Source organism: Saccopteryx bilineata, chromosome 4 (assembly GCF_036850765.1).
Source record: "Saccopteryx bilineata isolate mSacBil1 chromosome 4, mSacBil1_pri_phased_curated, whole genome shotgun sequence".
Lineage (NCBI taxonomy): Eukaryota > Metazoa > Chordata > Mammalia > Chiroptera > Emballonuridae > Saccopteryx > Saccopteryx bilineata.
The window spans coordinates 118,914,780-118,941,969 of NC_089493.1; positions in this window are offsets into that span (position 1 = coordinate 118,914,780).

A 27,190-nucleotide genomic window follows, 5' to 3' on the forward strand; every position below is an offset into this window, starting at 1 on the left:
AATCAATCAATGTGAGTCATCACATAAAAAAAAGAAGGAGAAAAACCACATAATAATTTTAATAGATACAGAAAATGCATTTGATAAAATCCAGCACCCATTCATGATCAAAACTCTCAGCAAAGTGGGAATACAGGGAACATACCTCAACATGATAAAGGCCATCTATGAGAAACCCACAGCCAACATCATATTCAATGGATATAAATTAAAGGCAGTCCTTCTAAGATCAGGAACAAAGCAGGGGAGCCCCCTTTCACCTCTCCTATTCAACATAGTTCTGGAAATCCTAGCCACAGCAATCAGACAAGAAGAAGAAATAAAAGGCATCTAAATTGGAAAAGAAGAAGTAAAATTATCATTATTGTAGAAGATAAAATATTATATATAGACAACCCTAAGTCTCAGTCAAAAAACTACTGGACCTGATAAATGAATTCAGCAAGGTGGCAGGATATAAAATTAATACTCAGAAATCAGAGGTATTTTTATACAGCAATAATAAACTGTCAGAAAGAGAAAATAAGGAAATAATCCCCTTCACTATTGCAACCAAAAAAATAAAGTACCTAGGAATAATTTTAACCAAGGATATTAAAAAACTTGTACTCAGAAAATTATAAAGCATTGATAAAAAAATTGAGGAAGATACAAACAAGTGGAAGCATATACCGTGCTCATGGTTAGGAAGAATAAACATCATTAAAATGTTTATATAATCCAAAGCAATTTATAAATTCAATGCAATACCAATTAAAATACCAATGACATACTTCAAAAATATAGAAAAAATATTCGAAAAATTTATATGGAACTAAAAAAGAACACGAATAGCCTCAGCAATCTTGAAGAGGAAAAAATAAAGTGGGAGGTATCACAGTTGCTGATATCAGGTTATAATACAAGGGCATTGTACTCAAAACTGCCTGGTACTGGCATAAGAACAGGCATATAGATCAATGGAACAGAACAGAGAACCCAGAAATAAACCATACCTTTATGGACAACTGATATTTGAAGAAGGAGGTAAGGGGATACAATGAAGTAAAGACAGCCTCTTTAACAAATGGTGTTGAGAAAATTGGACATCTGCCTGCAAAAAAATGAAACCAGGTCACCAACTTATACCATTCACAAAAATAAACTCAAAATGGTAAAAGACTTAAATGGAAACCGTGAAACCATAAGCATCTTAGAAGAAAACATAGGCAGTAAGCTCTCCAACATCTATCACAGCAATATATTTGCCAATTTATCTCCAGGGGCAAGTAAAATAAAAGACAGAATAAACAAATGGAACTATATCAAACTAAAAAACTTTTGCACAGCTAAAGACAATAAAAATGAAATGAAAAGACAAACTACACAAAAGGAGAACATATTTGACAATACGTCTGATAAGAGCTTAATAACCAAAATTTATAAAGAACTTGTAAAATTCAACACCAGGAAGACAAACAATCCAATCAAAAATGGGCAGGCCCTGGCTGGTTGGCTCAGCGGTAGAGCATCAGCCTGGCGTGCAGGGGACCCGGGTTCGATTCCCGGCCAGGGCACATAGGAAAAGCGCCCATTTGCTTCTCCACGCCCCCCTCCTTCCTCTCTGTCTCTCTCTTCCCCTCCCGCAGCCAAGGCTCCATTGGGGCAAAGATGGCCCGGGCGCTGGGGATGGCTCCTTGGCCTCTGCCCCAGGTGCTAGAGTGGCTCTGGTCGCGGCAGAGCGACACTGTGGAGGGGCAGAGCACCACCCTCTGGTGGGCAGAGCGTTGCCCCTGGTGGGCGTGCCGGGTGGATCCCGGTCGGGCGCATGCGGGAGTCTGTCTATCTCTCCCCGTTTCCAGCTTCAGAAAAATACAAAAAAAAAAAAAAAAAATGGACAAAAGAAATAAATAGACATTTCTCCAAAGAGGACATACAGATGGCCAATAGACAGATGAAAAATTGCTCAACATCACTAATCATTAGAGAAATGCAAATTAAATCCACAATGAGATATCATCTCACACCAGTCAAAATTACATTTCAACAAAACAACACAGAATAAGTGCTGGTGACGATGTGGAGCAGGGGTCCCCAAACTCTTTACACAGGAGGCTAATTCACTGTTTCTCAGACCATTGGAGGGCCAGACTATAAAAAAAAATATGAACAAATCCCTATGCACACTGCACATATCTTATTTTAAAGTAAAGAAACAAAATGGGAACAAATTCAATATTTAAAATAAAGAACAAGTAAATTCAAATCAACAAACTGACCAGTATTTCAATGGGAACTATGCTCTCTCACTTACCAACAATGAAAGAAGTGCTCCTTTCAGAAGTGTGGCGGGGGCCAGATAAATGGCCTCAGGGGGCCACATGTGGCCCGCTGGCCGTAGTTTGGGGACCCCTGATGTAAAAAAAGGTAACCCTTCTGCATGCTGGTGGAAATGCAGACTGATTCAGCTTCTGTGGAAATCAGTATAGAGATTCCTCAAAAAATTAAAAATTGAACTGTCTTTTGGCCCAGCTCTCTCACTTTTAAGAATGTACCCCAAGAACACCATAGCACTGTTTCAAAAGGAAAAATGTACCCCATGTTTATGGCAGCATTGTTCACAATAGCGAAGATCTGGAAACAGCCCAAGTGTTCATCAGTGGATGAGTGGATTAAAAAGCTTTGGTACATATATACTATGGAATACTACTCAGCCATAAGAAATTATCACATCAGATCATTTACAACAACATGTATGGACCTTGATAACATTATACTGAGCAAAATAAGCAAATCAGAAAAAACTAAGAACTATATGATTTTATACATAGGTGGGATGTAAAAATGAGACCCAGAGATATGAACAAGAGGGTGGTGGTTATCGGGGTGGCATGGAGGAGAGGGGGGTGGGAAGGGGCACACAGAAAGCCAGATAGAAGGTGACAGAAGACAATTTGATTTAAGATTATGGGTATGCAACATAATCAAATGTCAAAATAACCTGGAGATATTTTCTCTGAACATATTTACCCTGATTTATCAATGTTACCCCATTAAAATTAATAATAATAAAAAAATTTCTTGTTTTATTTAGTCATAATGGGGTTAATTAGTATACAATGAAAGGATATTATTAGACATTCTGTTTTTTATCTATTATGATGGTATTTATAATGAAGAACATAATTATTTTGTCCAAAGGAGCCTTAATTTGACCAATTTATGCCTTTTTTAACCACAATATAGTACTGTCTGGCAATTTCCCTGGAAAATCTCTATGGTCATATCCAAATTAAAATCTGGAGGTTTTAATTGAACCAATGTTTTAAAAATATTTCACTTTCCATAAGAAGAGAAAAAAGAGCTTCAGATTGCCCTTGGTTCTTAACTTTCTCCACAGCAACTTTTTATTTTAATGTGATATTTTAGCCAGAGCAAAAGTCAGCTGAGACTCAACAAACATTGACCAAATCACCATTTAATTTTACTATGTACTAATTACATTTTAATCTCCAAACTCATTTGTTTTGTTTTCTAAGGCTGTTTAAAACCCCTTGACCTTATTTTCTCTGAGGTGTTATCAAACATATGTTAGAGTTTTTTATCTACATATAAAAGTAAAAAGCAAAACAAAATAAAACAAAAAAAACTCAGAATTTTAGTTTTTACAATATTTTACTTTACATATAATACTAACTGCTTGTATCTAATTACCTCTTGGATACTCTCCTGCATTCCTTGATGATTTTGGCTTTTGTTTCACAACTGCTAACCCACTTTAATTTCTACAGTAATTCTGAGGGACTTTGATGTCTTTTTTGATTATTCTTAACAACAATCTGGTATTTTGGCCCCTTGATGTCTTCTTCTCTAATGACCATTTTGCCTACACTACCTCAACCACCTATTCCCACAGTCACAATAAGGACCATTTTTGTTCATTTTTCTTCTTTATACAAGTCACATTGTAAATCTGTACATGGGAAACAAAGTGTTGTGTGCTGCTAGTCCCATTCTGGTAAGATGGATAGACTACCATGGCACGTTACCAGTTTAAACCTTGTCCTTGATGATTTCAAATATTTTCATCAAGAAAAACTGGGAGTAACAGCATAATGAACAGAAATGCCTTCCTCTGTTTATAAAATATCATTATTACATTTTACCTGGCCAACATTTTCTACTACTATGTATTTTGAAATCAAGAAGAATTTTAGCTCACAGACCCAATTACGCTCTCCCTATTAATGAGCCTTTTTTTTTTCTTAGTTCCCTCTGTTTGTAGTTAACATGCTATATTTTGTTTTCTACTTACATTTTTGTCACTTTTATTAACATTTTATTATTTCTTCTTTCATTTCAGCTTGGGAAAACTAAACCAGATCAAATGCAATGTTTTAGCAACTGAGCTCTCTATGCCTACACCTATGTTTCTAAATATTGCTGTAGAACCGCCTCCCCAACCACCCCCCCCCCCCCCCCGCTGGACATACTGGTGATGCCATGCAAGAGATCTAAAATATCTGGGCCAAAATATTCAATATTGAATGCATTTCCTCAGTTAGTTTGTTCCCTATTGTCTGAAATGTTGGAAAAAACAGATCCAGAAAAACTAAGTAGAATTGGGAGTTTCGGATAGCAGACAAATATGCAGTTATAGAAATACAAAAATTAGATGGATGGAGTTGATGGGTTGAAGGTTGTATGCATTTGTAATTTTGATAGTTTCTTTCAGATTATTTTTCCCAGAGTAGAAGTTATTTATATTCCAACCAGCAACTTTGACAGTACTCATTTTCTCAACCATTGCTTCTATTGGATGTTAATAACTAATTTTATAGTTTCCAATCTGATGGGAACAAATTAATTGTATTTTGTTTCTGTTTTAAGTTACATTTTCCTGAGTAATAGTGAGATAAATTAACTATTAATAGAATTTGCTTACTTTCTATTAGGTCACTTTTTTTATTTCTTTGCAATAGTTAGAATCTTTGTAGTTGAGTTTGTTATTTTCCTTCATTTATGCTGTGAATATTTTCTGTTTGACTTTCACCTTTTATGTTGATTATTTGTAATTCATAAGTCAGTATGCTTTATGTGGTTGCATTAATATATATTTTCCATAGGAACTATGAAAATTCTATCATGCTTAAGAAATTCTTTCCTATCACAAATAAGAAATAAATGTATTTTCTGAGTCCTTCCTATATCAAGGACATATTATTCTTAACATAAAAACTATTTCTTTTTTTTTAGGAATTGTTTTCACATGTAATTTTATTTTTATATCTTTATTCTACATTAATTCATACTATTTTTACTTGATCTTCCAAAGCAAATATATAATTCTTATTTATGGCCAATTTTTTAGGTCATCTACTGAAGTAAGTTTAGAGGTTTTATTTATTTCTAGAGAACTTTTTGTTTGCATTTTTATTTTATACCTTAAGTGTTTTAATTTACATTTTTATAGACTTTTTAAAAGAAAAGTTTTATATTCACAATCAATTAAACAAAAAGCAGAGAGTTTCTATATACCTCTTATCCTACCCCTTACAAAGATCCTCTTTCATTATCAACAACCCCGTGCAGAATGCTATATTTATTACAATTGATGGACCTACATTCACATATCATTATCACTCAACATCCATAGTCTATGTTAGGGTTCACATTTGGTGTTTTATATTTGTAGGTTTTTAAAAATATACAATAACATGTATCCTTTATAAAATAGTTTTATCACCGCAAAAATCTTCTGCTACTTTCTTTACCTATTCATTTCTCCCTACCTCCCTCTTACCCACTGGCAACTACTTACCTTTATACACTCTACAGTTTTGCCTTTTCCAGAATGTCATTAGTTTGAATTGTATAGTATGTGTATATAAGTTTTTTAGATCAGCTTTTTTTTAATTTATTGATTTTGGAGATACAGAAAGGATGGGTGGGAGAGAGAGAGAAAAAAAAAAAAAAGAGAAATTCATTTGCTGTTTCACTTATTTTTGTACTCATTGGTTGCTTCCCAAATGCACCTGAACCATGAATTAAACCCACAACCTTAGTGTTTACAGACAGCGCTCTAACCTCTAACTGACTGAGTTAACTGACTAGGGTTTGATCAGATTTTTTCCTCCACCCTCCCCCAATTAGTAGTATTCATTTATTTTTCTCCATGTCTTTTTATGGCTTGATAGTTCACTTTTTTAGTGCATGTGCTACAGTTTTATTTATCCTTTTAACTAAAAATATCTTAGCATTTTTCTTTTTTTCTTTCTTTTTTTGAAATTTTATGAGGCTTTATTTGAATCAAAATTGATGACATATGAAGAAGAGCAAGATCTCAAAATGTTCTTGGTAGTTTTCAAGTTCGGCAATTATAAATAAAGCTGCTTTAAAACATCCTTGTGCAAGTTTTTATGTGGACATGATTTTTAAATTACTTATGTAAATACTATAAAGAACATGATTGCTAGATCATATGGCAAGAGTATGGGGGTTTTTTTGTAAAAAACTCCCAAACTGTTTCAATGTATCTATAATAGTTTGCATTCTTACCAGCAATGTGTGAGAGTTCCTGTTGCCCACATCCTAGCCAGTATTTGGCGTGTTATAGTGTTCTGTGCTTTGGCCTGTATTTTGATATCATATTTTGATATTTGATATCATAATTTGCTTTTCCTCTGATGACATATACTATAAAGCATCTTTACATATACTTTTTTTTTTTTTTTACCGCTGTGTATCTTTTTTAATGAGGTGTCTATTTAGGTCTTTGGCCCATCTGTGAATCAAGTTGTTTGTTTTCTTAATAAATTTAAAAGTTCTTTGCACTTTTGGGAGACCAGTCCTTTATCAGTTATATGTTTTGCAAATATCTTCTCTCAGTCTGTGTTTATTTTTTATTATCTTGATAGTGTCTTTCCCAGAGCAAAATTTTAAAAAATCTTAATGGAGTCCCACTTAGCAATTACTTCTTTCATAAATAGTGATTTAGGTGATTTATCTAAAAATATATTATAATAATATTTAAGGTTATCTGGGTTTTCTCCTATGTTTTTTTCTAGAAGTCTTATAGCTTTTATTATACTTTTAGGTCTATAATTGATTTTGAATTCATTTTTATTAAGGACTATGAGGTATGTATCTAGATTTATTTTTTTAATATGTAGATGTCCAATTGCTCCATCACCATTTTTTGAAAAAACTGTCTTTTTTTTTTTTTCAGTGTACTTGTATTGTTTTTGTTTCCTTGTCAAAGATTAATTGATTATGTTTATATGGTTGTTATTTCTGGATGTAATTTTTTTTTTTTTTTACAGAGGGTCAGAGAGAGAGAGAGATAGGGACAGACAGACAGGAATGGAGAGAGATGAGAAGCATTAAGTCTTCATTGAAACACCTTAGTTGTTCATTGATTGCTTTCTCATATGTGTCTTAACTGGGGTGGAGTGGGGGGCTACAGCAGAGCAAGTGACTACTTGCTCGAACCAGCGACCTTTGACTTAAGCCAGTGACCATGAGGTCATGTCTATGATCCTATGCTCAAGCCAGCAACTCTGCACTCAAACTGGTACAATATCATGACAGTTGCTCTGATAAGTGAGCTGGTTACTTAGTGACAAATGTGTGGGAGTGGACAAAGATATGATTCATGTCCAGACAGGACATAGTAAAAAGGCCTGAGTTAATCACATTAGTCCTTATGGTGCATAATTTAAAACCTATGAGTTGTTTGTGTCTGGAGTTTTTCATTTATTATTTTTGGACTGCAATTAACCATAGGTAACTGAAATTGTGGAAAGCAAAACCACAGATAAAGAGGGTACTACTGTAGTAGGATATTGAGTAATGAGCCATCCTCAGTCTTCTTGGTAGATGTCCAGTAAGTATTTCAGGAAATAGTAAACATCTTTCCACATCTTATAAGATTAATCAGTCCCTTGATAGTGTCAATGTTTGTAAGATTCTTGTACACACCTTGTTTAAACTATTCTGAAATATATTCATATCCAATGCCAATAAAACTGTCTTGTACTCGGTATACTGAGGATAGTGGAACTTAAGCTACATTTATTATTCAACTTGAAAAACTTTAAATATTTGAAGATAAGTTCTCATCAGCAATAGTAGCAAAGATTTTGCTATCATTAGGCTAATAATATGGATGCTGATTTTACTGCCTTATTTTAACATTTGGCTGAGTGCCAGGAAAAATGATCTCAACAAAATCAATCCTCTGAATATTATTGCCAGGCCAATGCAAAACCATGTGAATAAATGTTCAAATTATTAATTTTTTGTCACATGACAAATAATATGACTTAGTTTCAAGTGATAGGGTTTTGTTGTAGTTGAACCCATATGGAATATTATGCTAACTTATCAAAGGAACTTCAAACAAAGTAGGTGCAAAGAAATATCACTTAAAGATAATTGCCATTGCAGAGAATTTTATGTGAAAAAGTATGGTAAATAAGGTTGATTATACACTGATCTTTAGACACACACAACGATATCATACCCTCATGTCTTTTATTTTTTCCCTTTGAAAGCAAAGTGTACAAAAAAGTAAATTCTATTCACCTAGGTTTATTTTACTACTGATAATAAAAAAATGAAAGCCTATTGACACATTTAACTTGATTTCCTCTTAAATGTTATCCATATGAGTTTATTTCTCTGTCCCCTGAAAACAAACAAAAGTTCAAAGAAATTATAATTAAAAAATTTATTACTAAAAAATCAACTTAAAGTGAAAAATAAAAATTAAATATAAATGATCAAAATAGTTTTTAAACTGTAATAAAATTTAGATAAAACTATGCACTATACTTAAAATATAAATCCAGTATTGGGGGGGGGAAATGGTCTGTGAACAATTTATAAATAAATAATTTTAGGTAGTAAGGACTTTTGTCTCCTTAAGAAACCTCATTACATCCAGGAATCTAACACTGATAGGTCATAAGACCATTGTTATGCATATTTTATCCATATGTATTTCTCTTATGTGAAAATAGTAACACATTTTTGAAATACAGCAGTCGTTTGTCTATTGCGGAGGTGAGGTTCCACAACACCCACAATAGGTGAAAATCTGTAAAGTAGCGACCTTATACTTATTTTATTATTTATATATATTTTAAGGCTTTATACTCCTCCTACACTCATACAAACCTGTTCCACAGTGTTATTAACCTTTCCCACACTCTTATTAATACTTCCTATGCTCTTAAACATATTCTACACTCTTAAACCTACATAATTTTAACATATAAAATTCTATATGGATGCTCACCAATAAATACTAATGTTTTAATTAAAATTTTATATTGTTTTCAATTTTTAAGGCTAGAAATGCTTATTTTTACTGCAAAAATAATTAAAATAATAAATATATAAAAATAGTTAAATACCAAAAAATCCTGTGATATAGCAAAAAATCCACATTATAAAATTAGATAAATACAATTTAAAAATGTGTGAGTGATACAGATAGACCTGAAGATGGCAGCAGAGTAGGCAGACACACAGACTCCCAGCTCACACCACTGAACTGGATTACAAACTAATTTATAAACAATCAGCATAAAAACCCAACTCTGGACTACAAGAACAGCTCTCAAAAACCAAGGAGCAAAGAAGAAACCAAAACAAACCTAGTAGGGAGTGCCTGAATGTCCTCTGCTTACAGGAACAGAATGGGGGGGTGAGCCTGAGAGCCCAGAAGGGCTCTCACTCCAATGAAAAGAGCAGAAAATACTGTTCACAGCCACTTGCCTGGTGACCAGGGAATGATGTGTGTTGAAAGGGACAGCTTGTCTTCCAAAAAGAAAGAAGAGAGAGAGAGACAGATGATGAGGGAAAGAAAAATGCATGGGTCAACCTGAGAAGCTGACTCATTCTCATATTAAAAGAGAAGCATTTGGAGATGACAAATACAAGTGCTGGAGGTGGCCATAGCTGGGGGAGGGGCTGATCCTTCCACAAAACAAAAGATAAAGTGATTCCAGGTCACAGATCTCCAGACATCTCTTTAGCTCCAATCAGCGTAACAAGACACAGCTGAAAACAAGAAGTGGGGAGGAGGGGCAGTAACTCAGGTCTCCATGGAGATCTGAGATGCATCTTCTCCTACTGAAGCTGAGAAAACACCCTGCTCCCAGAGAAAGTAACTGGCAGAAGAGGCCTTAAGAGTCTCAGGTTACACCCACCACATTCCTGGATACAGTTTTAAATAAGCCCCCTGCAGAGATTAGTAAACAAGACTATCACCTGTTAAGAAAACAAACAAATCAAGACTTCAAAGCAGCCCAAATCCGAAAGTGGATTACAATAATATCTGATGCCAACCCAAGAAGACCTAGAAATAACACAATTGAAAACTAGAGTCAAACAACACCAAGCCTAGACTCAACCAGCTCTACAAACAAAACACCCAAACACACAGACATAATGAGCAGAGAAGAGAAGTGCAATCCAAATAAAACGCCAAGAGAAACCTCCAGGAAATGAATTGAGTGATATGGAAATAGCAAACCTTCCGGATGCGGAGTTCAAAATGATTGTAAGAATACTTAGGGATCTTAGAACAACAATGATGGTCATTAAAAATACCTAAATAAAGAAATAGCAAGTATAAAAAAGGATATTGAAATATTAAAAGAGAAGCATTTGGAGATGACAAATACAATATCAGAAATGAAGACCAAAATAGAAGAAATTAAAAACAGGATGGATGGAGATGAGGATCGAACAGCGAGTTGGAGGACAAGTGGAATAAAGGCATGAAAGCAGAGAAGAAAAAAGAAAAGAGACTCAAAAAGTCTGAGGAAACGATTAGAGAGCTTTGTGACAACATGAAGAGAAATAACATCTGCATCATAGGGGTTCCTGAAGAAGAAGAGAAAGAACAAAGGATAGAGATTTTGTTCAATCATATCATAGCTGAAATTTTCCCTAAATTAATGCAGGAGAAACTCTCACAAGTTCAAAAAGTACAGAGAACTTGATTAAAGAAAAACCAAAAGAAACTTACACCAAGACACATCATAATTAAAATACCAAAGCTAAAAGATAAAGAGAAAATATTGAAAACTACTATAGAAAAAAAGACTATTACCTACAAAGGAGCCTCTATAAGGATGACATCAGACTTCTCAACAGAAACATTTGAGGCAAAAAGGGAATGGCAAGAAATATTCAAAGCAATACAGAGCAAGAACCTACAACCAGGACTACTTTATCCAGCAAGGCTATCATTTAAAATTAAAGAAGAAATAAAAACCTTCCCAGACAAAAAACAAACAAACAAACAAACAACAAAAAAACACAAAATACTCAAGGAATTCATTACAACCAAACCAATGCTGCAGGAAATGCTAAGGGGCTTGTTGTAAGCAGATCAAAGTGGAAAGAGAATATAGCAAAAGAGAAATACATCTTTAAAGAATAAAATGGAAATAAACAACTACATATCAATAATAACCTTAAATGTAAAAAGATTAAATGATTCAATCAAAAGACATAGGTTAGCTGCATGGATAAGAAAACAGGACTCGAACATATGCTGTCTACAAGAGACACACCTTAAAACAAAAGATGCTGATACGACGAAGGTAAAAGGATGGAAAAAATATTTCATGCAAATGGAAATGAGAAAACAAAGCTTGGGTAGTAATATTTATATCAGACAAAATAAACTTTAAAACAAAGGCTGTAGTAAGAAACAAAGAAGGTCACTACATAATAATAAAGAGAGCAATTCAACAGGAAGATATAACTATTATAGATACCTACACACCTAATATAGGAGCAGCTAAATATATAAAGGAGACTTTGATAGACATAAAGGGCGAGATCAAGAACAATACTATAATAGTACGGGATTTCAATACCCCACTAACATCACTAGATAAATCCTCAAGAAAAAAAAATAACAAAGAAACAGGAGACTTAAAGGACACACTAGATCAACTCGATTTAATAGATATCTTCAGAACCTTTCACTCTAAAGCAGCAGAATATACATTCTTTTCAAGTGCTCCTGGTACAGTCTTTGGATAGACCACATGTTAGGGCACAAAAGCGGTCTCAACAAATTTAAGAAAACTGAAATAATATCAATCATTTTCTCTGATCACAATGGCATGAAACTAGAAATCAACCACAACAGAAAAACTCAAAAATTCTCAAACACATGAAAACTAAAGAGCAGGTTGTTAAATAATGAATGGATTAAGAATGAGATCAAAGAAGAAATAAAAAAAAATTTCTACAAATGAATGATAATGAGCATACAACAACTCAAAATTTATGGGACACAACAAAAGCAGTACTGAGAGGGAAGTTCATAGCACTACAGGCACTCTTTAAGAAGATACAAAAAGCTCAAATAAACAACATAACCCGACACCTAAAAGAACAAGAAAAAGAACAGCAAGCAAATCCCAAATGTATTAGAAGGAAGAAATTAATCAAGATCATAGCAGAAATAAATGACATAGAGTCTAAAGAAACAATACACAGGATCAATAAAACTAGGACCTGGTTCTTTGAAAAGGTAAACAAGATCGATGATCTTTTAACTAGACTCACAAAGAAAAAAAGAGAGACGAGTCAAATAAATAAAATTAGAAATCAGAGGGGAGAAATAACAACTGACATAACAGAAATACAAAATATTGTAAGAAAATACTATGAAGAACTGTATGCCAAAAAACTAGACAACTTAGATAAAATGGACAAATTCCTTGAAACATACAATCTTCCAAAAATCAATCTGGAAGAATCAGAAAACCTAAACAGACTGATTACAACAAATGTGATCAAAACAGTTATTAAAAACCTCCCAACAAGGAAAAGTTCTGGGCCAGATGGCTTCACAAGTAAATTCTACCAAATATTCAAAGAACTAACTCCTATCCTTCTCAAGCTATTTCAAAAAATTCAAGAGGAAGAAGGACTTTCAAGCTAGCTTTTATGAGGTGAGCATAATTCTGATTCCAAAACCAGGCAAAGACAACACAAAGAAAAAAAATTATAGGCCAATATCCCTGATGAATATAGATGCTAAAATCCTCAACAAAATATTAGCAAACTGGATCCAACAATATATGGGAAAAATCATACACCATGATCAAGTGGGATTTATTCTGGGGAGGCAAGGATAGTACAATATCACAAGTCAATCAATGTGATTCATCACATAAACAAAAGGAAGGAGAAAAATCACATGATAATTTCAATAGATGCAGAAAAAGCATTTGATAAAATCCAGCACCCATTCATGATCAAAACTCTCAACAAAGTGGGAATACAGGGAACATACCTCAACATGATAAAAGCCATTTATGACAAACCCACAGCCAACATCATACTCAACAGGCAAAAATTAAGATCAGGAACAAGGCAGTGGTATCCCTTTTCACCACTCTTATTCAGCATAGTCCTGGAAGTCCTAGCCACAGCAATTAGACAAGAGAAAGAAATAAAAGGCACTCAAGTTGGAAAAAAAGAAGTAAAACTATCATTATTTGCAGATGATATGATATTGTATATAGAAAACACTATAAAGCCTCAGTCAAAAAACTACTGGACCTAATAAACACATTCAGCAAAGTGGCAGGAGATAAAATTAATACTCAGAAATCAGACGCATTTTTCTACACCAGCAATCAACAGTCAAAAAGAGAAATTAAGAAAACAATCCCATTGACTGTTACAACCAAAATAATAAAGTACCTAGAAGTAAATTTAACCAAGGAGATTAAAGACTTGGACTCAGAAAATTATGAAACATTGATAGAAGAAATCAAGGAGTATACAAACAAGCGGAAGCATATACTGGGCTCATGGTTATGAAGAATAAACATTATTACCCAAAGCAATTTATACATTCAATGCAATACCAATTAAAATACCAATGACATACTTTAAAGATATAGATCACATATTCCAAAAACTTATATGAAACCAAAAAAGAGGATGAATAACCTCAGCAATCTTAAAAAAGAAGAATATAGTGGAAAGTATCACACTTCCTGATATCAAGTTATACTACAAGGCCACTGTACTCAAAACAGCCTGGTACTGGCATAAGAACAGGCATCTAGATCAATGGAGCAGAACAGGGAACCCAGAAATAAACCCACAGCTCTATGGACAACTGATATTTGACAAAGAAGGTAAGGGCATACAATGGAGTAAAGATAGCCTCTTTAATAAATGGTGTTGGAAAAATTGGACAGCTACCTGCAAAATAAATGAAACTAGACCACCAAGTTACATCATTCACAAAAATAAACTCAAAATGGATAAAAGACTTAAATGTAAGCTGTGCTACCATAAGCAGCTTAGAAGTAAACATAGGCAGTAAGCTCTCTGACATCTCTCACAGCGATATATTTGCTTATTTATCTCCATGGGCAAGTGAAATAAAAGACAGGACAAACAAGTGGGACTATATCAAACTAAAAAGCTTTTGCACAGCCAAAACAATAAGAATAGAATAAAAAGCAAACTACACAATAGGAAAACATATTTGACAATACGTCTGATAAGGGATTAATAACCAAATTTTATAAAGAACTTGTAAATCTCAACACCAGAAAGACAAACACTCCAATCAAAAAATGGGCAAAAGAGCCCTGGCCGGTTGGCTCAGTGGTAGAGCGTCGGCCTAGCGTGCAGAAGTCCCAGGTTCAATTCCTGGCCAGGGCACATAGGAGAGGTGCCCATTTTCTTCTCCACCCCTCCACCTCTCCTTCCTCTCTGTCTCTCTCTTCCCCTCCCGCAGCGAGGCTCCATTGGAGCAAAGATGGCCCGGGCGCTGGGGATGGCTCTGTGGCCTCTGCCTCAGGCACTAGAATGGCTCTGGACGCAACAGAGCGACACCCCAGAGGGGCAAAGCATCGCCCCCTGGTGGGCATGCCGGGTGGATCCCAGTCAGGCGCATGCGGGAGTCTGTCTGACTGCCTCCCCATTACCAGCTTTGGAAAAATGATAAAAAAAATGGGCAAAAGAAATGAATAGACACTTCTCCAAAGAGGACATACAGATGGCCAGTAGGTATATGAAAAAATGCTCAGCATCACTAATCATTAGAGAAATGCAAATTAAAACCACAATGAGATATTACCTCAGCAGTTAGAATGGTGCTCATCAACAAAACAACACAGAATAAGTGCTGGCCAGGATGTGGAGAAAAGGGAACCCTTCTAGACTGCTGGTGGGAATGCATATTGGTGCAGCCTCTCTGGAAAACATTATATAGATTCCTCAAAAAATTGAAAATTGAACTATCTTTTGACCCAGCTATCCCACTTTTAGGAATATACACCAAGAACACCATAGAACTGTTCCAAAAGGAGAAATGCACCCCCATGTTTATGGCAGCATTGTTCACAATAGCGAAGATCTGAAAACAACCTACTGTTCATCAGAGGACGAGTGGATTAAAAAGCTTTGGTACATATATAATATGGAATATTACTCAGCCACAAGAAATGATGACATCGGATCATTTACAATAACATGGATGGACATTATACAGACAGAAATAAGTAAATCAGAAAAAACTAAGGATTATATGAACCCATACATAGATGGGACATAAAAATGAGACTCAGAGACATGGGCAAGAATGTGATGGTAATGGAGGATGGGGTAGGGGGTGGGGAGTGGGTGAGGAAGGAGAGTGAGGGGGTGGGGGGAGGGGAGGGACACAAAGAAAACAAGATGGAAGGTGAGGAAAGACAATTTGACTTTGGGTGAGGGGTATGCAACATAATCATATGTCAAAATAATCTGGAGATATTTTCTCGGAACATATGTACCCTGATTTATCAATGTCACTGCATTAAAATTAATAAAAATAAGATAAAAAATCTGTGATACAGTGATACCAGAAAAAGTGAAGTGCAATATGACAAGGAACGACTGTATAAACAATGACCTAATAAAATTAAAATAAAATATAAGTAACTTTCAATAATCATTTAAATGGGCCAGATATTTTGCATGTAAAATGTGTCATAATCATTTTGTTAAAAAGGGTTTGTTCACTTTTCTAAATTTTTAAAGCTAAAAAGTAGCTTTAAAAAAGTAGGTTAATATTCATACCATTGCCTGGCCAAGTGGTAGCACAGCGGACAGAGTATGGGACTGGGACTCAGAGGATCCATTTTTAAACCCTGAGACCATCACTATCTTATGTGTGGGCTCATCCACGCTCATCCCTGCTTGAGCATGTGCTCACCAACTTGAGTGCAGGGTAGCTGGCTTGAGTCCAAAGACGTGACCCCATGGTCACTGGCTTGAACCCAAAGGTCACTGGCTTAAACAAGGGATCACTCGCTCTGCTGTAGCCCCACCTCTACCCCCTGGTCAAAGCACATATGGGAAAGCAATCAATGAACAACTAAGGTGTCGTAATGAAAAATTAATGTTTCTCATCTCCTTCTCTTCCCATCTGTCTGTCTTTATCTGTTTCTCTCTGTCTCTCTATCTCTGTCTCTGTCACATAAAAAATAATAAAAGATTCATATCATTTACATAATAGCATGTATAGGTACAATCAATACACTAATAAATTTAACATGAATTTATTGCATATCACCTGTGTGCCATACACATCTATGCCCTGAGCAAATGGGCAAAAAATCTCTAGTGTCTAGGGATTTATATGTTATTTGGGTAGAAAGGTGTTAAAGACATAAATAGACACCATATTGCAGGTTAGAAGTTAATATTATAAAGAGAATAAAAGTAACCCAAAGCATAGCAAGTTGATGGCCTAGAATAAACTCTGTGAGGTTCTGGAATCTAAGAAGAGACTTAAGTTCTGTGTGGAATAACAGAGGAAATATGTAAATGAATATAATTCTATGCAGAACATATTGTAGAACAAGTCTTCATGCTTTAGGTAGGCATGTGCTCGGCAGAATCAAGGAATAGCAAAATGATGAAGGGAGAAATGGCAGTAAGTAAGACAAGGGGTAGTGAGGGAGAATTGAGGGTAATTCTGAGAGTAAGCTAAGGACCAGATGGTACATGTCAAGGGAGAAAATTAGTGTTTTATTCTAAGGATGTAGAGAAACAATCAGAGAGGTGACACACACAAAAATATAGCTCTATCTGATTTCTATTTTATAAGGTTGGCTCTGAGTTCTGTATGGAGTAAAGTCTGTAGAACAAGAGTAGGATCAAGCCTGTTTCTTTGTTGGGTTGATCACTGATGGAGATGACAAGGATTAGACTGTGAAGTAGCAGAGGGGAAGTAATTCTGAATACTGACTGAACTTTTAATTAATGAACTCAAAATGCTTATCTTCTTTGTAGTTTTGTATTTACACAAATCTATCTTTTTAGCTTATTTTTCTTTCTTTAAATCCAGAATACTGCTATCTTTTGAAAAGAAGAGATAACTCTATTCTGCTTGAATAAAAAAAATGACAGAAATGCATCTCATTCCTATTTTTTAGATCTATTTTCACATGCAGTGTTGAATAATTTATCATCACCTCTTACTTTGGTAAATTCAACATGCTTCACATCTTTAAGGTCATTCTTTTAAACTGTAGTTATCTGAATTTAAAACTAAGTAATCTTTTCCTGTGTAGTTCTTTAGTGAATATCATATCTTCTAAGTTTTACTGATGTTAACCTATACGTATTGTGGTATATTGTCAAATACACTGCAGATAAATTGTTACATCAATCCTAACTCTCTTTTTGAGATCTGGGATAAAGTGAAAAAATTGTAAAATATTATATAAAATGAATAGTTTCTAGAATTGATATTTTTATCTTTACATAATTTTGAAAGAGAACTATTAACTTTATATTCACTATATACATAAGCAATTAATAAAAAGTACATTTTCTTTCTTCTTTCTTTCTTTCTCTCTCTCTCTCTCTTTCTTTCTTTCTTTCTTTCTTTCTTTCTTTCTTTCTTTCTTTCTTTCTTTCTTTCTTTCTTTCTTTCTTTCTTTCTTTCTTTCTCTTTCTTTCGATTAGTGAGAGGAAAGGAGGCAGAGACAGACTCATGCATGTGCCCCAACTAGGATCCACCTGGAAAGCCCTCTACCAAGTGATGGTCTGCCCATCTGGGACACTGCTCTGTTGCCCAGCAACTGAGCTCTTAGAGCCTGAGGTGAAGGCTATGGAGCCATCCTCAACATACAGGGCCAACTTGCTCCAACAGACATGGCTGCAGGAGGGGAAGAGAGAGAGAGAAAAGCAAGAGGGGGAGGGGAGGAGAAGCAGATGGGCACCACTCCAGTGTGCCCTGACCTGGAATCAAACCTGGGACATCCACATGGGGGGGGTCGATGCTCCACCACTGAGCCAATCAGCCAGGGCAAAAAAAATACGTTTTAAGACTGTAAAAATTGCTTTGAAAACTGTACTATACATAAGTTTCCTGGGTACTTTGCCTCTTCCTGTCTCTCTGAGAACTGTTTTGTTTGTTTGTTTATTTGTTTGTCTGAATCACAGAAGCCATGAAGTGTAAAGATGTAATTAATGGTGAATATACCTTCTGCCATGTGGAGAAAGCCAGCCTATTGTAAAAGGGAAAAATGAAGCCCACATACCTGAAGACTCTGAGACAAGAGGCACAGGTGAGCCCTGACAGTGTTCAAGCCCTGAGAGTATGTTCTAGGGTACAGTTATGTTGGACAAGTATCTTATAAAGTCTTTGCTTAATATAAGCTGAAATTGCAACAAGAGACTTAAATAATACAAAAAAAGAAAACCTGTTTAAAAGACAAGTCAAAAATACCTGGGATAAATGTATGATGCTTCCTTGTGAATACTTTAGTAAGAACATTTAAAATATGTTTCTGTAGTTTTGTTTAAAAAGAATCTACACATTTTCTATATTATTGATCTGTACATTATATATTTATGGAGAACACTCACAGCAAATAAGCAGGGAATATCATTAGTGATGTTGTTCAGTTTCCTGGCTTTAAAAATATTATTTATATATGATGGCTTCCATATGTATGCCTATAGGTTAAAACTTTCCACTTGAGTTTATACTCACAATTTATTCTCATGTACCCAACATCTCCACTTTAATATCTACCACACTTTAAACACTCAGGTATTGGCCCTGGCCAGTTGGCTGAGTGGTAGAGCATCGGCCTGGCGTGCAGGAGTTCCGGGTTCAATTCCCTACTAGGGCACACAGGAGAAGCGCCCATCTGCTTCTCCACCCCTCCCCCTCTCCTTCCTCTCTGTCTCTCTCTTTCCCTCCTGCAGCCAAGGCTCCATTGGAGCAAAGTTGGCCCGGGTGCTGAGGATGGCTCCATGGTCTCTGCCTCAGGTGCTAGAATGGCTCTGGTTGCAACAGAGCAACACCCCAGATGGTCAGAGCATCACTCCCTGGTGGGCATGCTGGGTGGATCCTGGTCAGGTGCATGCAGGAGTCTGTCTGACTGCCTCACCGTTTCCAACTTCAGAAAAAAAAAAGAAAAAATATATATATAAACTCAGGTGTTGTTTTCTTCACCATATGCAATTCATTTTCAAAACCTGTTGGTTTCACCATCAAAATCTGCCTGACATGACCACTTTTCACCACTGCCTCAGCTATTTCTTGCCACAATAGTTTTTCCCCAACATATTTTAATATCTTCTAAATAGGTATCCCTACTTTTACCATTGTTCTTTTCAAGAAAAATTATTATGTTAAAACAAAAATTAGATCTCACTCCTATTATAGTTATAAAACTTTGATAACTTTCCATCTCTTTTAGTGTAAAAGCCAAAATCAGAAGGATGACCTGTGGGGTTCCAGAAAATATGCCTTATCCTCAGTTGTCTTTATCTCTGACTCATTTCTAAGCATCTCTGGACTTATCTCCTCCCTCTCAGTGGAAGCCACACTGTCCTTTTTGCTGTGTCACGAACATTCTGGATTTGCTGTTTATGGTCCAGGTTGTTTGCCTAGAAGGCCAGGAGTCTGGCTCCTTCATTTTTTGTAGTATGAGGCACAAAATATTAATTCCTAAACTTTCTTATTTCTTCAAACAGCATTTAAAATATTTTGAAATAGGGGCTTTATCACAGACTTGGTTATTCCAGTGACAGAAGTGTGAAGAACACATGGATTAGCAGAAGGAGGAAACCATCTAGTCCTGAGCAAGGGAGACAAAAGAAAGAAGCAATGTTATCAGCACTTAAGTTTGAAATCAACCAGAAAAATTCTAAACCACTGTTAGCCTTCTTGTAGAACCTTTTTCTTCCCACTACTCTTTATTTTTCCTGTTAGCCAAAATCAGCTAAACACCATTGGCCTAGATTAGAATTCCTGAAATACAATGCATATCAGGGGGAGGCCAAGCAATGGAATTGAGAGCAAACTCAGTCCTTCTAGAGACCTTTATGCTGCTCTTCCCTCAGATATCTCCTTTCAGTCTGGCCTTCTCTGTATACTACATCTAAAATTGCAGCCCCTGAATGTTTCTTATTCTTATTTCTTATGTGATTTTTCTCTATAGTACTTATCATTATTAACATTATATATTTTGATTTTTTAATTATTTATTTGACTGTTTCTTTCAATACAATGTGAGATTTTTTAAAAGAAATTTAATTTTTTTAGGTTAGAGGAAGAAAGATAGTGAGGCCATTTCTTTTTTTTTTTTTTTTTTTTTTTTGTATTTTTCTGAAGCTGGAAATGGGGAGAGACAGTCATATAGACTCCCGCATGCACCCGACCGGGATCCACCCGGCATGCCCACCAGGGGGCGATGCTCTGCCCCTCCGGGGAATCGCTCTGTTGCGACCAGAGCCACTCTAGCACCTGGGGCAGAGGCCAAGGAGCCATCCCAAGCGCCCGGGCCATCTTTGCTCCAATGGAGCCTCACTGTGGGAGGGGAAGAGAGAGACAGAGAGGAAGGAGGGGGGGGGTGGAGAAGCAGATGGGCGCTTCTCCTGTGTGCCCTGGCCGGGAATTGAACTCAGGACTTCTGCACACCAGGCTGACGCTCTACTACTGAGCCAACTGGCCAGGGCCATGAGGCCATTTCTGTATGCACCCTGACCAGGGTCCCCCCCAGCAAACCCATCTGGGGCCAATGTTTAAGTACTAGGCTATTTTTAGCACCTCAAGCTGATGCACTCAAATGGAGCTATTCTTATTGCCCAGGGCTACACTCAAACCAATCAAGCCACTGGCTGTGAGACTGGAAGGGGGAGAAAAAGGGGAGAGGAAGGAAGAGAGGGAGGGAGAGAGAAGCAGATGGTCACTTCTCTTGTGTGCTCTTAGTCTGACTGGGAATCAAACCTAAGACATTCATACACTGGGCTGACACTCTTCCCACTGGGCCACTGGCCAAGGCAGAATGTGAGATTTTGAGGGTCTCAATCATTGCTTGTTTTATTTACTGCTTATTCCCCAGGACTTGGGACTGTTTCTGTCACATAATAATTCCTCACTAAGTATTTGGGAGTGAATGATTGAATGTGTAGGTAAACTAATATGACATTGGTTTCATTTAAGAGATGTTTAGCCCCTCAGAGGTAGTTAACCAGATGCAGTTTTAAAATGTTAGATGAAATCATGTTTCTGCATAATGTAAATTCTCAAGAACCAGTTGAACCTATAAAAAAATAAGCCATCCCAGATAATAGACACACTCACAACCAAAAGAAACAACCATTGGGCTATTCAAAATTTAAAGTATATAAAAAAATTTACTATCAAAAGCAAACATATTTCTTTTCTTCTGCTGGTTTTATGTTGTCTTTGTTCTTCTTTTTCTAGTTCCTTAAGATGTGAAGTTAAGTGGTTTACTTAGGCTCTCTCTTATTTGTTCATATAGACCTGTAGAGATATGAACTTCCCTCTTATTATTGCTTTTGCTGCATCCCAGAGATTCTGATATGTTGTATTGTTATTTTTGTTTGTCTGTATGTATTTTTTATCTCTGTGCTTATTTCTTCTTTGACCCACTCATTTTTTAAAAGTATGTTGTTTAGTTTTCACATTTTTGTGGGGTTTTTTTACCTTTTTTTGCAGCTGAATTCTAGTTTCAAGGCGTTATGATCAGAAAATATGCTTGATATAATTTCAGTCTTTCTGAATTTGTTGATGTTATTTTTGTGGCCCAACATATGGTCAATTCTTGAGAATGTTCCATGTACACTAGAGAAAAATGTCTACTCTGGCACTTTGGGATGAAATATCCAATTGTTATAGTGTTTCATTTAAGGCCAATATTTCTTTATTGATTTTCTGTTTGAATGAACAATCTAGAGTCGTCAGCAGTGTGTCGAGGTCTCTAAGTATGATTGTATTTTTGTTGGTTTTTGGTTTTAGGTCAGTCAGTAGCTATCTTATATATTTTAATGCTCCTTGGTTTGGTGCATTATAAGGTCTACCAGAAAGTTCTGTTCGTTTCTATTACAACAAGTTTTGACACATAAGCACATGTTTATTTGGCGCATGTGTGCCTCTCTATTTTTATCACTTAATGTATACATACTGACGTAGCAAATTAACTAAAACAAAGTTGATTCACATTAGTCTTATGTGTGAAGCAATAGTGTATCCATGGCTACTGATAAAGTTCATTTACACTACAGTAATTTTTATGAATTTCAACAAGGAAGAAATTTCTGCTATAGAAGCATGTCTGCCGCATCCACCATATTCCCTGAACTTAGCACCCTCCAACTATCACTTGTTTTTGTCCTTACAAAATTTTTTGAAGGGAAAACAATTCAAAAATGAAGAAGATATCAAACAAGCACTGGTTCAATTTTTCGCATCAAAAGATAAAACATTTTTCAAAAATGGGATATACAAATTGCCCTCATACTGGCAAGAAATCATTAATAATAATGGCAATTATATTATTTAATAAAGTTTATTGACAGTAAGAAAAATTTGTATTTTGTTTTATTCCAAAAAGAGACAGAACTTTCCTGTAGACCTTATATATTAATAAGTGTTATGTCTTCTTGATTCAATATCCTCTTTATCATTATGAAATGACTATTTTTGTCTCTGATTACCTTTGCTGTCTTGTAGTCAGCATTTGGATGTTATTTGCTTGGAGTATTGTTTTCCAACCTTTTACTTTGAATTTGTTTTTATCCTTGAGGTTAGATGTGTTTCTTGGAGGCAGCATACAGTTGAATTTTTTTTTATTCCATTCTGCTACTCTGTGTCTTTTTATTGGTGAGTTCAATCCATTTACATTTAGTGCAATTACACTTGAGGGTTTCCTATTGCCATTTTATATATTGCTTTATGATAGTTTTGTATCTTGTTTGGTTCTTCTCTTTTATTTTTTATCATTTGTTTTTGTTTGTTTGTAACCCATACTTCTTTCCTCCGTTACTTATTTTTCAAGCCATGTGCTTCTGTGGTGGTTATTTCAGGGGTGGTTACCATTAAGTAATGGTAAGGATACATATCATGTTCATTGTAATACATTATCTCATGAGTGCTTCTGCACTGCATCATTCTTTGTTATTGTTAATCTTTGTCTTCTCCCTTTTTTGTTTTTATTGTCACAGATTAATCTTGTTTTTATTGCAATCTTGATGGAGCTTTTACTTGTGGTTTTGTTTTGTTTTGTTCTTTGTATCTGGTCAGAAAACCCCCTTTAGTACTTCCTGAAGTAGGGGTTTTCTGATGATAAATTTCCACATCTTTTCTGTATCTGTGAATATTTTTATTTCTTCTTCATATTTGAAGAATAGCTTTGATGGGTATTGTATTCTTGGTGGGAAGTTTCTCTCTTTCAGAACTTTAAATATTGGGGTCCACTTTTTTCTAGCTTGTAGAGTTACTGCTGAGAAATCTGTTGATAATTTAATGGGCCTTCCTTTATGTGTTGTATTCTTCTTTTCCCTGGCTGCCTTGAGAATTTTTTCTTTGTCATTGGTTTGTGCCAATTTTATTATCATGTGCCTTGGTGTAGGTTTGTTGTGGTTAAGATAACTCAGTGTTCTGTTTGCTTCTTGAAGTCAAGGTTTTAGTTCTTTCCACAGGCTTGGAAAATTCTCATTTATTATTTGTTTGAATATGTTCTTCATTCCATTTTCTCTCTTTTCTCCTTCTGATATACCCATTATTTTTATGTTGCTCTTTCTGATGGAGTAAGACAATTCCTGTAGGGCTTTCTTATTTTTTTTTAATTCATGAGTCTCTCTCTTCTTCTCTTTGTAGTGCCTTTAGTTGCCTGCCTTCTACGTCACTCATTCTCTCTTCTATCTGGCCTGTAGTATTGGCTAAATTTGTTACCTCATTTTTCAGTTTATGAATTGAGTTTTTCATTTCTATTTGATTTGTTTTTATAGTTTCAATTTCCTTGGTGATGTATTCTTTTTGTTCATTGAATTGTTTATTGAGCTCCCTAAATTGCCTTTCTGTGTTTTCTTGTATATCCCTAAGTAATTTTAGTACTTCAATTTTAAATTCTCTGTCATTTAACTCCAAGGTTTCAAAGCTATTGACATTTTTTTCTAAAGATTTTTCTCATTTATCTGAGCTACATCTCTGTCTTTTGTATCCATGATATTTAATTTATTTTTTCTTAATGGCATTTGAAAGTGGTATTGTTAATAACACTAATAAGAGTTGATAAAAAAATTTTGAGAAAATGCAGTGAAAAACTGAAAATTCTATTGTGCTAAGTGGAACAAAAATATGTAGAACGGATGGCCTGGGTTGGGTAGAAGTGATGAAGAGGCAAAAACCCACATAATGCCACAAGAAAAAATTTGAATCAAGAATAAAATAACTTGTTTGTAAATGTTGGTTGAATGAGAAAAAATAGTGTAAGAGAAAAGAAAAAGAAAGAGAAAAAGATACAGTGCAAAATAAAAATTCTATTATGTTGAATAATAAATGGAACAAAAACTACATAGAATGGAGAGCCAGAGTTGAGGTAATGCTAAAGAGATAAAAAGTGAAGTAAAAAGCACACAATGCCACAAAGAAAATATTTAAATCCAAAATAAAATAATTTGTTTGTGGGTGAGATTTGAATTAGAGAAGTGGAAGAGAAAAGAAGAAACAAAAAGAGAGAGAAGAGAAAATTGAGTTAAGTTTTTTGGAAATTAACACTCATAGAAAAAATGTGGAAAATGAAAAACCTATGGGTAATAAAATTCAAAATGAAAATAAAAAAAAGAAATGAAAAGAGGATAAAATGAAAAAGGTTGAAGAAAAAAAAGGATAAAAAATACAAGAAAAAAAAAATGGGAAAAGTTATAAAGACAGTGGATTTTTTCTGGTTTTGAGAAGTTATCTTCTTCCTTTTTCTTTTTCTCTCTCTTTTTGTCCAGTGGCTCTGTAACCCAGGTTCTACTTCTGTGGCACTCTTAGGTAGAGATTTGCTGTTATGTCATTATGGTAATGATATAAACTAGGCCTCAGTCCCATTGGTAGGCGGTGCTATTAGTGTTTGCAGGCTCTAAAAATGAGATAGTTTATTTTCCTGAAGCCTCTCTCCAAATCTCTTCTTCCTTAACCAGCAGGCTGGCAATCCAGCTGTGAAGTTGCCCCAACCACTGCCTGGAGAGCAAGAAGCTCTAAGAGCTGTCAAATTCCATCTTTATCCCTGCTCAAAGCAGGGTTCTGGGTAAGACTTTGCCAACCAGAGCCGACAGCATTCTCAGGCAGGGCTGGGAGCCGATTGCTTTTCAGCTGTCTTTTTTTTTTTTTTTAATAATTTTATTTTTTTTAATGGGATGACATCAATAAATCAGGATCCATATATTCAAAGATAACAAGTATAGGTTATCTTGTTGTTCAATTATGTAGCATACCCATCACCCAAAGTCAGATTGTCCTCTGTCATCTTCTATCTAGTTTTCTTTGTGCCCCTCCCCCTCCCCCTTTCCCTCTCCCTTTCCCCCCTTCCCCCGTAACCACCACACTCTTATCAATGTCTCTTACTTTCACTCTTATGTCCCACCTACGTATGGAATAATGCAGTTCCTGTTTTTTTCTGATTTACTTATTTCACTTCGTATAATGTTATCAATATTCCACCATTTTGCTGTAAATGATCCGATGTCATCATTTCTTATGGCTGAGTAGTATTCCATAGTGTATATGTGCCGCATCTTCTTTATTCAGTCATCTATTGATGGGATTTTTGGTTGTTTCCATGTCCTAGCCACTGTGAACAATGCTGCAATGAACATGGGGCTGCATGTGTCTTTACGTATCAATGTTTCTGAGTTTTGGGGGTATATACCAAGAAGAGGGATTGCTGGGTCATAAGGTAGTTCTATTTTCAGTTTTTTGAGGAACCACCATACTTTCTTCCATAATGGTTGTACTACTTTACATTCCCACCAACAGTGTATGAGGGTTCGTTTTGGTCCACATCCCCTCCAACATTTGCTATTACCTGTCTTGTTAATAATAGCTAATCTAAGAGGTGTGAGGTGGTATCTCATTGCAGTTTTGATCTGCATTTCTCTAATAACTAAAGAAGATGAGCATCTTTTCATATATCTGTTGGCCATTTGTACTTCTTCCTGGGAGAAGTGTCTGTTCATGTCCTTTTCCCATTTTTTTATTGGACTGTTTGTTTGTTTGTTGTTGAGTTTTATGAGTTCTTTGTATATTTTGGATATTAGCCCTTATCTGAGCTGTTGTTTGAAAATATCATTTCCCATTTAGTTGGCTTTCTGTTTGTTTTGTTATCAGTTTCTCTTGCTGAGCAAAAACGTCTTAGTCTGATGTAGTCCCATTCATTAATTTTTGCCTTCACTTCTCTTGCCTGTGGAGTCAAATTCATAAAATGCTCTTTAAAACCCAGGTCCATGAGTTTAGTAAGTATTTCATCTTCTATGTACTTAATTGTTTCAGGTCTTATGTTTAGATCTTTGATCCATTTTGAGTTAATTTTAGTACAGGAAGACAAACTGTAGTCCAGTTTCATTCTTTCGCATGTGGCTTTCCAGTTTTCCCAACAACATTTATTGAAGAGGCTTTCTTTTCTCCATTGTGTGTTGTTGGCCCCTTTATCAAAAATTATTTGACTATATATATGTAGTTTTATTTCTGGACTTTCTATTCTGTTCCATTGGTCTGAGTGTCTACTATTCTGCCAATACCATGCTGTTTTGATTGTTGTGGCCCTATAATATAGTTTGAAGTCAGGTATTGTAATGCCCTCAGCTTCATTCTTTTTCTTTAGGATTGCTTTGGTTATTCGGGATTTTT